Here is a 14,961-nt window from a genome sequence, read left to right as displayed (position 1 = left end):
AAAAAAGAGAGAGATCTATTTCTGAATTCTAAAGTATCAGACATTTGAAATTTATCTAGTTTGACCTTCAATAATCCTCTGATGGCAGTAAACTTTACCAGCACTAATTAATGGTCAATTTAGCCTGAGCAATAGTATCCATAGTTTATGGTAGGGGTAAATAAGTAAGCTAGTTATCATTGTAATCGGTTTAGCAGATTAATAAAAAAAGAAGATTGGTCTTTAACGTGGCTAAATAAAAGTGAATATACATGTCTGTTTACTGTGAAACCTCACTCTAACATCCTTGATGAAGTTGCGTGGAATAAAGGAATGGGGTGGTGAATAATTTTCTGAACAAAGGAACTCCAACGGGTGTGATGATATTAAATTAACACATTACATTTCGATTTCTGAAGATGTGCAATACTTCACGGAAATGATTTCGCAAGGAAGTTGGGATCCTTGAATATGAAAGTGACGAAAAAGAGATTTGGCCATTAATCTATCATGGTCCAAATCAGGATGATCCACACTTCTTTCGAAAACATTCATACCAATTATGAACTTACAGGCAACAGAATGAACTATCATTATGGTAGGAGACTATCAACAACAGTGTTAAGTACCTCAATTGACGTAAGGTAATCACTCTTAAAACCTATATCAACCGTGTTGTCACGTTCGTCGTGGTAATCATACTCGGACCAAGGCGGCAGCATACGTAGAGTTCCACATCGTTTATTAAATGAAACTCACAAAACAATAAACAGCAAATCGAAACGTGCAGGCAAATGCAGTGCTAACAGGCCAACTACACAAAAACAAGATCCCCACAAAACACAGTGGGTGAAATGGCTGCTAAATATGACCCGCAATCAGAGACAACGATAACAGCTGCTCCACATAGATAGAAAAATGCACTAAGATCACCACCCTCGTCACAAACAGCCCGACCTAACCAAAAATAGAGAATAAAAAGGCTATCTATGGTCAGGGCCGTGACACCGTGCCCTTAAGGAAATCACAAATATAATGCACACCATTAGAAAATAGTGGATTTTGGAGACAAAAAACCTGACTAGTGAGATTACATGGAGGAGACTTAATCAAGCTAGTCATCTTGACTACTTCTTAATCTCATCTCTCTTGCATCAAAGGTTTAAAAAGTTTAATCGGAAGACAGAATGTGAATCGGATCATCATCTAATTGGCATTCACATAACTTCTAAGATTTCCACATGGACGGGGATATTGTAAATTAAAATAACGTTTAACTGAGACAACTTATTTTAACTAAGACAAAAGAATGATAACTGGATTTTTCCAGTATAATAAGGTTCAGCAATCCCCAATTGTGGGATACCTTTAAACGACCTTCAGGGTCATTCAATTAAATATTAATCAATAATGAAAAAAGCAGTTTCTGGCTAAGAAACAAGACTTACAAGGAAATCATGAACTAATAGTACGGTAGATAGGCTAAAAATGATACTATCAGAGATACCAAAATTAGTTAGAGGAAAAACAAAAAGAACTTAGGAAACTTATTCAAGAACGATCTAATGTAATCTATTACAAAAATAAAGCAAACTGGATGGAATAATGGAGAAAAAATGCTCTAATCTTCCTGAAATCCGCAATACAGCAACGCCTAACAAAAATAATTTGCAGAAATCGTTACTGAAGACGGAGTTATCTATATCTCCAAATTATATTTTAAAAGAGGAAGCTAATTATTTTAAGGCAGATGATCCTCTTTTCCCGTCTCATCCTTTCCAACTGAATGCAGCTTACGGTAAGGAATGCTTTCCAATAAATAAAAAATGAAAATTAAGAAATGTACAGAAAGATCAGTGCGAAGCCAAATAAGAGGAAAGAACTTTTGCGCATTAAAGCTTTAGTCTGGAAACCCAGGGCTTGAATGGCATAACCGGTAGAGTATATAAGTAATTTTTGATATACAAAAAACTGCCATTGTTAGATTGTTTTAACTACTCCTATAGAAATGGTAGTACGTCAGTCTCAAGCAGGACGGTCTGATTTCTAATTATTAAAACACGACCCAGCTGGCAAATCATATAAAGAACCCAGTTATCTAAAAAACTGGAGGCCCTATATTCAATGTTGTGATGCAAAAATACTAGCAAAATGGCATAGCACTCAGAATTAAAAGGGTTAGCCAGGTATTGTTCATTTCCTGATTCAGACAGTTTTTACATGGACGATACATTGGCAGATAGATATACGACAACTACTAGAAAGAATAGAAGATCATGACAACTAATAAGGAAGCAGGAATGGTATTATAGCGCATTGAAAAAGGCATTTTGATAAAGTAAGACTGGATTTTATTTATAAAAGGCCTGGATTTTTTTGCAAATTCAGTTATTCTCTTATAAAATTGGTAAAAATAATGTATAGCACCCAGGTGCCAAAATAGTAAATAACGGCTACTTCTCAGAGAGTTTTTGAATTGTCAAGAGAGTTAAACAAGGGTGTCCGCTGTCCCATAATCTCTTCGCTTATGGCCATCGAAATGCTAGTATTAAAATCAGATCCAATAACAAACATAAGAGGATTAGAAATCCAAGGCTTAAAACAAAGGTGCCATGATGCCGATCGAACTCCAAGTTTTTATATTAAGTCCGCAGCTAAATCCCTGTAATGTCTCATTAAAAGATCTAGAATTTTCTGTACTCTCTGTACTAAAACCTAATTATGATATAGTGACATATACAGTATGGATCATTAAAATATATTCAATTTTACATTACTCCCTGCATGCATTACCTTATAAATGGGCTATTCACTCATTCAAATGTTTTATTTGAACCCTAATGTTCTCAAGTAGATTACTAAGAAAGCTCATCCATTTAAAAAAATGTTGTTTCTTATATTATGTTGTAAATTGGAATGGTAGAGTTATGTCCTTCGTGGAGTTATCAGAATTGTATGGAAAGGTCTGCTCAATCCAAGAGTACAACCAATGATTACAGCATTGCCCAAAAATGGAGGAGGAGGGGGCAGCGGAAGGAGGTAGGGAACTGGTCTGTCTGCCAATATAAAGGATCAAAATTGGCAGAGGAATAAAAATAGCATAAATAGGAAAGTATACCAGTTTCCTTTGAGGACCAGGATGTTGACAACTGTCCATACAGATTGCAAAATAGTTGGGAAGAGATTTTTGATTGTACCGATTCCATGGTACAGGGTGTATGAGTTGATATATAAACAACGCAAGATTCAGGATTTGTGCTTTTCAGCTAAAATTATTATATAGAATTCTTGCCACAAAACAAAATGTTGAAATTTGGGGCATAAAATCATCGAAGCTCTGCAGATTTTGTTGGGAGAATACAGAATCAATAGACCATATATTTTGGTATTGGCCTCAGGTAGCCTGTTTCTGGTCTCAGGTTTCAGGAATGGCTGAAAATGCATAGCATTGATCTAAAATTGACCTAGAAATAGTTCTGTTAGGAGATCTGTAGAGACCGGGTCAGTCATTACTAAATACTAATACTCTTAGTAAAAGTATTTATCTTCAACTCGCAATCTGTGGATTGTATTTGATTAGATAGATTGAAATTGTACATTAAACATCACAGTAACAGTTGAAAGATATGTGTTGCGTAGAAACCCGAAGTGGGTGGCCAGCAGACATAGATGGGATGGGCTGAGGGAAAGCAGGGTTGGTATGTGGAATTGGAGACAAGTGGGAGTGGAGTTGCTGTTTTGAGAGATAGAATGATGGTCAAAGATAAAAGTAAAATATATATATTTTTTAAGTAAAAATAAATCATAATAAAAAGTACACTTTGAATGACACTAAGTGGGAGTGTTTTTACAACTAAGCCGGTTTGCCTGAGGCTGATGCCGGCAGGTGTTTTGTACACATGCATATACACACACTCTCATTCAAATAAACACATACAAGAAAATACATATACATGTAATAGTGCAGACATTGCACACAAACTATACAGTTGGCATTGCTGTTATGATTTTAGTTGTCCTTGATGTCTTTTTTTTATTCATTGTTGTTTGCTGTTTTTTCTGTATTTTCCTTTTTTCTCTTTAGTTCATTCTCTTGGTTGTTGGTGCATCTACGAACATAGACAGGGCTCTAATCCCTAGCTCCACAATGAAATAGGGTGCAGGCAGGCAAGCAGGTTGTTAGCCAGCCAAAACTAAACATGGCGGTGTTCGCCTTAGCAATCTCACTGGAATAAAGACCTCCCCCTCCATTCCATTATGAAAAGAGATTGTGATACCTCACATCTCAAAATAGGCTACTTAATGTTAGATCCCTCACTCCAAGGCAGTTATAGTCAATGAAAATAATCACTGATCATAATCTTGATGTGATTGGCCTGACTGAAACATGGCTTAAAGCTGATTAATTTACTGTGTTAAATGAGGCCTCACCTCCTTGTTACACTCTAGTGACCATATCCCCCGCGCTCCCGCAAAGGCGGAGGTGTTGCTAACATTTACGATAGCAAATTTCAATTTACAATTTTTTTTTAAACAACGTTTTCGTACTTTTGAGCTTTAGTCATGAAACTATGCAGCCTACTCAATCACTTTTTTATAGCTACTGTTTACAGCCTCCTGGGCAAATATACAGCGTTCCTCACTGAGTTCCCTGTATTCCTATTGGACCTTGTAGTCATGGCAGATAATATTCAAATTTTTGGTGACTTTAATATTCACATGGAAAAGTCCCAGCCCACTCCAAAGAGGCTTTCGGAGCCATCATCGCCTCAGTGGGTTTTGTCCAACATGTCTCCGGACCTACTCACTGCCACAGTCATACTCTGGACCTAGTTTTGTCCCATGGAATAAATGTGTGGATCTTAATGTTTTCCTCATAATCCTGACTATCGGACCACCATTTTTTTACGTTTGCAATCACAACAAATAATCTGGCCTCAGACCCGGTGGAAATCTGTCCCTTGCCCTGTGATTTCAAATTTTGAGACCTTTCAAACAGCCCTCTTGAGAAGCATCACCTTCTTTGTTATCAAGTGGTATTGTCTGTGAGAGACAGATGAAATTGTCTATTACACATTCATAGGCATCGTTTGTGTACCGTCTGTATTCCTACTTGTAGCAAAGCATGGTGTCAGAATATGACGACCATCTTCACAGATCACTACACAGACAATAGCCTATCTACACAGGCCTTCTCCGTGACATTGGTGCTGTCAGGTGTCCTGGAGGGCAGGTAGTTTTGCTCCCCGGTGATGTGTTGGGCAGACCGCACACCCTCTGGAGAGCCTTGCGGTTGCAGGTGGTGCAGTTCTGTACAAGTGATACTGCGCAGTGTATTAGCAGCCCGGACTAGGACTGCTCTCAAATTGTCATTCTTAAAAGTTTGAGTGTTTAGTGCCAAGCCAAATGTCTTCATCCTCCTGAGGTTGAAAGGGGCGCTGTTGCACCTTCTTCATCACACACTGTCTGTGTGGGTTAGGCCTACCAGAGTGGCCTACATTAAAAAAAATTATTATATGTATCCATAACATTTAACATGGAAATAGCTCAGCCTAGCAGTAGCAGCCAATGTGTGGTGTTTAATATATGACTACTTAGACTTTTGAAATAAACATGCAGGACTTGACATTACTTGTTTTATGCACTTGTCCTTCAGACAAGGAGGTGACTGAAAATGTTGTTTGTTTGATGCAAGAAAGCACTTTACAAAAATAAAATGCATTATCGATACCATTATTATAGAGAATCAGACAATTATGTTACTTAGCTTATTCAAGCCTGTCTCAAAATACAATACTGCCCCTTTAAGACAAAAAAAGCTCTTTACCTGACTCACTTTTCAAAGATGTTCTAAAAACGTACACATTTTGTGCTCTTGTAGGACATCACTCCCCATTAATGACTACACATTATCTAATACCTGGGATATAAACTCACTAACTAGCGGATATGAAAAAATGTGCACACCTGGCTAGATCACACTCTTCACTTTGTCGATCCAAAACAAGCGGCAGATGCTTGATAAAAACCAGCCAGTTCAATGTTAAATGGTACAGACCCATATATGCCCAATGGTATTTGCATATAGACCTACTGCAGCCTGACTGGATATGGCGCACAGGTGTGTGTAGAGTAGGTGACTGAGTCGTGTCTGTCAATGCAATAGACACATACTCCTGTGCGTTCTGCCTACAACAAAATCTCTTGTATAGTTAGTTTTGCATACTAAGTCTTGCCTAGTTCATTTTGTTTCGGTATGTTGCATTGGGAAGTGCTAATATTGTGTTGATTCTATCACAGTTCCACGTAAACGTAACGTTTTGATAGTGTAGAAACTCTAGAAATTGTGAGTGACGTAAAATCTCCTTGCTTCTCTGTGTGCGCTGATATTTATTCTGCAAGCTGTCACTCATGCCTGAAGCTTAGTGGGAAACATTTCTCTTCTTCTGTCAGCCTGACCTGAGATATCTCTGTTTTCTTTATATTGGTTAGGTCAGGGTGTGACATGGGTGATACGCTAGTTTTTTGTATTGTTTAGGGGTTTTGTATTATCTAGGGGTTTTGTATGTGTAGGGTTTTGTAGGTCTAGGTATTTGTATGTTTATGGTGGCCTGATATGGTTCCCAATCAGAGGCAGCTGTTTATTGTTGTCTCTGATTGGGGATCATATTTAGGTAGCCATTTCCCTTTGGTGTTTGTGGGTTCTTGTTCTATGTTTAGTTGCCTGTATGCACTACTCATATTAGCTTCACGGTTCGTTTTGTTATTTTGTTGTGTTATTGTGTTCGTTCTTATAACAAAGAAGAATGTATGCTTACCACGCTGCGCCTTGGTCTCCTCCTTACAACGGCCGTGACTTCTTCTTCTTCTATGGTATAATGGAAATTCGCAACAATTTGATGTGCATTCCGACATCTACTGTACGGGTGAATAATACGGATCCCAAAAAAAGAAAATAATGTGGGTAAAAATACATCAAAAATCGTACAAACTATCAAAAAGGAAATTAACTAAACAAAATCAACCTGCTTTTCTGTATAAAACAAATTCTAATCAGGTCCCTACACAGGCTCAAAAGACTCCTGTGAGGGCGGGACATTTCCTAGCGACAATAGTCCTAAGCCCCAAAAACATCTTGGCTGTAGATATAATGATGTCCAGCTTATTGGACTTCTTAGATACTTGTGCTGTTCAATTAATAACTGTGGCTATGAGTGTATCCAGATCACTCGAATTACTTAAAACACTAGGAACTGGTTGCAATGTATCCACCGCCATAACTTCAACACTGTTGCCTCTTCAACTCTCTTCACCGCCTCCACATAGGAGATTATCCTTGACATCCCTTATCCTTGACATCTCAACCTCCTTCACCATAACAGGGCACTCAAGGAAGTCCGCAGTATCCCCACCACAGTTGCAACATTTTCCATTGACAGATTCTTCAATATTATACTTCTCCCGTCTGCAAACATTTGACACGTGACCATATCCTTTACAATTCCCACACTAATGGTTTGGACACAAATGCTCTCACCGCATACCTCACATATCCAAGCTTCAGATATTCAGGTAGAGTCTCCTCAAACAACAATAATACTGATAGGCTTTTCTCCTTCCTTCCATTTACCTTACGGGTTAGGCGATGTGCACTGACCACTCCTGATATTTTCTGACTAWGGTACTCGTCAGAAAAGTGTCAAACAATTCTTCAAAGRAGCCACCCTTTGCCTTGATGACAACTTTGCACACACTTSGAATTCTRTCAACCAGCRTCACCTGGAATGCATTTCCAACAGCCTTGAAGGAGTTTCCACATATGCTGAGCACTGGTTGGCTGCTTTTCCGTCCAACTCATCCCAAACTATCTCTGTGGTCGTGTGATTGTGGAGGCCTGGTCATCTGATGCAGCACACCATCGCTTTCCTTCTTTATCAAATAGCCCTTACACACTCTGGAGGCGTGTTGGGTTATTGTCCTGTTGAAAAACAAATGATAGTCCCACTAAGCGCAAACCAGATGGAATGGCGTATCGCTGCAAAATGCTGTGGATTCTGCCTTGAATTCTAAATAACTCACTGATAGTGTCACCAGCAAAGCACCCCCACACCATCACACCTCCTCCATGCTTCACGGTGGGAACCACACATGCGCAGATCATCCGTTCACCTACTCTGCGTCTCACAAAGACACAGCGGTTGGAACCAAAAATCTCAAATTTGGACTCATCAGACCAAAGGACAGATTTCCACAGGTCTAATGTCCATTGCTCGTATTTCTTGGCCCAAGCAAGTCTCTTCTTATTGGTGTCCTTTAGTAGTGGTTTCTTTGCAGCAATTAGACCGCGAGGGCCTGATTCACGTAGTCTCCTCTGAACAGTTGATGTTGAGATGTGTCTGTTACCTGAACTGTGTTAAGCATTTATTTGGGCTGCTATCTGAGGCTGGTAACTCTATTGAACTTATCCGGTGCAGCAGAGGTAACTATGGGTCTTCCTTTCCTGTGGCGGTCTTCATGAAAGCCAGTTTCATCATAGTGGTTGATGGTTTTTGTGACTGACCTTCATGTCTTAAAGTAATGATGGACTGTTGTTTCTTTGAGCTGTTCTTGCTATAATATGGACTTTGTATTTTACCAAATAGGGCTATCTTCTGTATACCACCCCTACCTTGTCACAACACAACTGACTGGCTCAACCTCTTGACGCTAGGGGTCAGATTTTTTAATTWAATTTTTTAAATAACGTTCCCAAGGTWAACGGACTATTTCTCAGGTCCAGATCGTAGAATATGCATATAATTTACAGATTAGGATAGAAAACACTCCAAAGTTTCCAAAACCGTCAAAATATTGTCTGTGAGTATAACAAAACTGATTCTGCAAGCGAAAACCTGAGAAAATCTAACCCGGAAGTGANGGTTGCAGGTGGTGCAGTTGCTGTACCAGGCAGTGATACAGCCCGACAGGATGCTCTCAATTGTGCATCTGTAAAAGTTTGAGTGTTTTAGGTGCCAAGCCAAATGTCTTCAGCCTCCTGAGGTTGAAGGGGCGCTGTTGCGCCTTCTTCATCACACTGTCTGTGTGGGTAGGCCTACCAGAGTGGTCTACCATAAAGAACAAATTGAAAATGTATCCCATAACATTTAAACATGGAAATAGCTGTTCTGTCATTCAGCCTACAGTAGCAGCCAATGTGTGGTGTTTAATATATGACTACATTCCATTAGACTTTTGAAATAAACATGCAGGACTTGACATTAACTTGTTTATGCACTTGTCCTTCAGACAAGGAGGTGACTGAAAATGTTGTTGTTTGATGCAAGAAAGCACTTTACAAAATAAAATGCATTATCATACCATTATTATAGAGAATCAGACAAATTATGRTACTTAGCTTATTCAAGCCTGTCTCAAAATARAARACTGCKCRTTWAYYKKAAAAAAAGCTCTTTACCTGACTCACTTTTCAAAGATGTCTAAAAACGTACACATTTTGTGCTCTTGTAGGAAGCAATCACTCCCCCATTAATGACTACACATTATCTATAACTGGGATAATAACTCACTAACTAGCAAAGGATATGAAAAAAATGTGCACACCTGGCTAGATACAACTCTCACTTTGATCTCAAAACAAGCGCATCTACTCACAACCGCTGATGCTGTAAAAACAGTCCAGTTCAATGTTAATGGTACAGATCCATATATGGCAATGGTCTATTTGCATATAGACCTACTGCAGCTCTGATTGGATATGGCGCACAGGTGTGTGTAGAGTAGATGACTGAGTCGTGTCTGTCAATGCAATAGAATCATACTCCTGTGTGTTCTGCCTACAACAAAATCTCTTGTATAGTTAGTTTTGCATACTAAGTCTTGCCTAGTTCATTTTGTTTCGGTATGTTGCATTGGAAGTGGCTAATATTGTGTTGATTCTATCACAGTTCCCACAGTAAACGTAACGMTTGATAGTGTAGAAACTCTAGAAATTTGAGTGACGTAAAATCTCTTGCTTCTCTGRGTGCGCTGATATTTKTTCTGCAAGCTGTGCACTCATGCCTGAAGCTTAGTGGGAACATTTCTCTTCTTCTGTCACGCCCTGACCTGAGATATCTCTGTTTTCTTTATATTTTGGTTAGGTCAGGGTGTGACATGGGTGGATARGCTAGTTTTTGTATTGTRTAGGGGTTTTGTATTYTCTAGGGGTTTTGTATGTSTAGGGTTTTGTAGGTCTAYGTATTTYMATGTTTATGGTGGCCTGATATGGTTCCCAATCAGAGGCAGCTGTTTATRGTTGTCTCTGATTGGGGATCATATTTAGGTAGCCATTTCCCTTTGGTGTTTGTGGGTTCTTGTTCTATGTTTAGTTGCCTGTATGCACTACTCATATTAGCTTCACGGTTCGTTTTGTTATTTTGTTCGTTTGTTCAGTGTTCGTTCTTATAATAAAGAAGAATGTACGCTTACCACGCTGCGCCTTGGTCTCCTCCTTACAATGGCCGTGACTTCTTCTTCTTCTATGGTATAATGGAATTCGCAACAATTTGATGTGCATTCCGCCATCTACTGTACGGGTGAATAATACGGATCCCAAAAAAAGAAAATAATGTGGGTAAAAATAAATCAAAAATCGTACAAACTATCAAAAAGGAAATTAACTAAACAAAATCAACCTGCTTTTCTGTATAAAACAAATTCTAATCTAGTCCCTACACAGGCTCAAAAGACTCCTGTGAGGGCGGGACATTTCCTAGCGACAATAGTCCTAAGCCCCAAAAACATCTTGGCTGTAGATATAATGATGTCCAGCTTATTGGACTTCTTAGATACTTGTGCTGTTCAATTAATAACTGTGGCTATAATGAGTGTATCCAGATCACTCGAATTACTTAAAACACTAGCAACTGGTTGCAATGTATCCACCGCCATAACTTCAACACTGTTGCCTCTTCAACTCTCTTCACCGCCTCCACATAGGAGATTATCCTTGACATCCCTTATCCTTGACATCTCAACCTCCTTCACCATAACAGGGCACTCAAGGAAGTCCGCAGTATCCCCACCACAGTTGCAACATTTTCCATTGACAGATTCTTCAATATTATACTTCTCCCGTCTGCAAACATTTGACACGTGACCATATCCTTTACAATTCCCACACTAATGGTTTGGACACAAATGCTCTCACCGCATACCTCACATATCCAAGCTTCAGATATTCAGGTAGAGTCTCCTCAAACAACAATAATACTGATAGGCTTTTCTCCTTCCTTCCATTTACCTTACGGGTTAGGCGATGTGCACTGACCACTCCTGATATTTTCTGACTAWGGTACTCGTCAGAAAAGTGTCAAACAATTCTTCAAAGRAGCCACCCTTTGCCTTGATGACAACTTTGCACACACTTSGAATTCTRTCAACCAGCRTCACCTGGAATGCATTTCCAACAGCCTTGAAGGAGTTTCCACATATGCTGAGCACTGGTTGGCTGCTTTTCCGTCCAACTCATCCCAAACTATCTCTGTGGTCGTGTGATTGTGGAGGCCTGGTCATCTGATGCAGCACACCATCGCTTTCCTTCTTTATCAAATAGCCCTTACACACTCTGGAGGCGTGTTGGGTTATTGTCCTGTTGAAAAAACAATGATAGTCCCACTAAGCGCAAACCAGATGGAATGGCGTATCGCTGCAAAATGCTGTGGATTCTGCCTTGAATTCTAAATAACTCACTGATAGTGTCACCAGCAAAGACCCCCACACCATCACACCTCCTCCATGCTTCACGGTGGGAACACACATGCGCAAATCATCCGTTCACCTACTCTGCGTCTCACAAAGACACAGCGGTTGGAACCAAAAATCTCAAATTTGGACTCATCAGACCAAAGGACAGATTTCCACAGGTCTAAGTCCATTGCTCGTATTTCTTGGCCCAAGCAAGTCTCTTCTTATTGGTGTCCTTTAGTAGTGGTTTCTTTGCAGCAATTAGACCCGAGGGCCTGATTCACATGTAGTCTCCTCTGAACAGTTGATGTTGAGATGTGTCTGTTACCTGAACTGTGTTAAGCATTTATTTGGGCTGCTATCTGAGGCTGGTAACTCTATTGAACTTATCCGGTGCAGCAGAGGTAACTATGGGTCTTCCTTTCCTGTGGCGGTCTTCATGAAAGCCAGTTTCATCATAGTGGTTGATGGTTTTTTGTGACTGACCTTCATGTCTTAAAGTAATGATGGACTGTTGTTTCTTTGAGCTGTTCTTGCTATAATATGGACTTTGTATTTTACCAAATAGGGCTATCTTCTGTATACACCCCTACCTTGTCACAACACAACTGACTGGCTCAACCTCTTGACGCTAGGGTCAGATTTTTTAATTAATTTTTAAATAACGTTCCCAAGGTAACGGACTATTTCTCAGGTCCAGATCGTAGAATATGCATATAATTTACAGATTAGGATAGAAAACACTCCAAAGTTTCCAAAACCGTCAAATATTGTCTGTGAGTATAACAAACTGATTCTGCAAGCGAAAACCTGAGAAAATCTAACCGGAAGTGATTTTATTTTTACATCTGTGTTTCCTGGCCCGTCTTTCTTCCATTTAAAGGGGTATCAACAGATTCCTTTTCCAATGGCTTCCTCAGGCTGTGACCAGGCTTTAGACATAGTTTCAGGTTTTATTTTGAAAAATGAGCGAGATCTTTCAAAAGTAGTCAGGTGTCCTCTGATTAGTTCCTGCGCGCGAGAGGGAAGTCACCATTTTTTTTTCTCTCTTATTGAATAGGTTACGGTCCGGTTGAAATATTATCGATTATGTTTGTTAAAAACAACCTGAGGATTGATTATAAAAAACATTTGACATGTTTCTCCGACCTTTACGGATACTTTTTGGAATTTTCGTCGAACGGAACGAGGCTTTGGTTTTCTGAACATAACGCACAACCCAAATGGCGTTTTTTTGTTATAAAAGTAATATTTATCGAACAAAAAGAACATTTGTTGTGTAACTGGGAGTCTCGTGAGTGGAAACATCCGAAGATTATCAAAGGTAAGCGATTGATTTGATGCTTTTCTGACTTTCGTGACCAAGCTAACAAGCTATATATAGGCTAACTGTTCTAGCATTGATTGATACACTCACAAAAGCTTAGATTGCTTTGTTGCAAAGCATATTTTCAAAATCTGACACGATAGTGGATTAACAACAAGCTAAGCTGTGTTTTGGTATATTTCACTTGATTGCATGATTATAATATTATTAGTAATATTTTGAATCTGATACGTTTGGGAATTTTCTTCTGCCTTTCAGCACCGGAACGAGGCTGTAGTTTTCTGAACATAACGCGCAACCCAAATGGCGTTTTTTTGTTATAAAAGTAATATTTATCGAACAAAAAGAACATTTATTGTGTAACTGGGAGTCTCGTGAGTGCAAACATCCGGAGATTATCAAAGGTAAATATTAATTTTATTACTTTTCTGACTTTCGTGACCATGCTAATTTGAGCTAGCTGATGTAGCATTGATTGCTACACTCACAAAAGCTTGGATTTCTTTCTCTGTAAAGCATATTTTAAAAATCTGACACGATGGGTGGATTAACAACAAGCTAACTGTGTTTTGGTATATTTCACTTGTGATTGCATGATTATAAATATTTTTTGTAATATTTTGCGCCCTGTAATTCAGCGGTTGTTTAGGAAAATTATCCATCAAAAGGGATCCGTAGCGCAGAGAAGTTAAGAAGGACAGAAATTCCACAAATTAACTTTTAACAAGGCACACCTGCTAATTGAAATGCATTCCACGTGACTACCTCATCAAGCTGGTTGAGAGATTGCCAAGAGTGTGCAAAGCTATCATCAAGGCAAAGGGTGGCTACTTTGAAGAATCTCAAGTATAAAAATATTTGTTTCACACTTTTTTGGTTCCTACTGATTCCATATGTGTTATTTCATAGTTATGATGTCTTCACTATTATTCTACAATGTAGAAAATAGTACAAATAAAGAAAAACCCTGGAATGAGTAGGTGTGTCCAAACTTTTGACTGGTACTSTATATCCAACGAGACTGGATATAACAAGACAGCTTTAATTCCTTTGGCAGGCGCCCTGCTCCGAAGATCAATACATGTTACTTCTGACGTGGACAATTTTGCCTGATCCAGTGCACACTTCTTCTGTTTTTCATCAACACAATTAACCAAAACAAGGCCGCTTCTAGTCACCTTGAGTAAATCCACAGATGTTGCCATGGTGAAAGGGTGGCTTAGTACCTCACCCTCTGCTTCCTTTTGGAAATGAAGCTACAGCACCAAGTGATAAGGGACTTTCTGACTCCTAGCTGAATCAAGCACTTTGTTACCACTGTAAGGTCAACATTGTTGAACGCTTTGGCACAATATTATGTTATTATAGTGTGTTTATAATGGTCTTACTTGCATCAGTGGAATTTACATCATATCTAGCAGGCTGACCAACACATCTGTCGTCGACCTGCCCTTTTTACATTCAAGCTGTCTTTGGTCAAGCTTGTGGTCGATGTCTTCCAGCATCCAATTGGTGGCAAAGCTGTCAGCCACCTTAGCTKCAGTATTCCAGAATTGTTCCAGTGTTCAACAGCTGTAATGCCTGTAGAACCATTCAGACTGTGAAAGGTTCTTGGCAGTATGGCGAAGTACCCCTCCAAACAAGGGCTTTGGGATGGAAATGCAATATGGCAGTCTTGCCAACATATCTCATCAGCCACCTGGTGGAAGGGACTTTGTGGATCTGAGGCCCTTTCCCCTGTTGCCTCCATCATCCTCCAAATCCCACCAACATCATCTGCCTCAGAGCGCAACTGGTCCTTGTTTGGGAACACACACACCAAAGCACGCAACAGGCTGACCAATACAAGGGTTGAGAAATTGGTGGCCATCCGGGCAAATTTTAGGCTTTTTGAGCCTGACAACGAGCCATCCTCAACAAGGTTGGAAAGT

Source organism: Salvelinus sp. IW2-2015, unplaced genomic scaffold (genome assembly GCF_002910315.2).
Source record: "Salvelinus sp. IW2-2015 unplaced genomic scaffold, ASM291031v2 Un_scaffold1968, whole genome shotgun sequence".
Classification (NCBI taxonomy): Eukaryota; Metazoa; Chordata; class Actinopteri; order Salmoniformes; family Salmonidae; genus Salvelinus; species Salvelinus sp. IW2-2015.
This window is presented reverse-complemented; position numbering follows the sequence as displayed.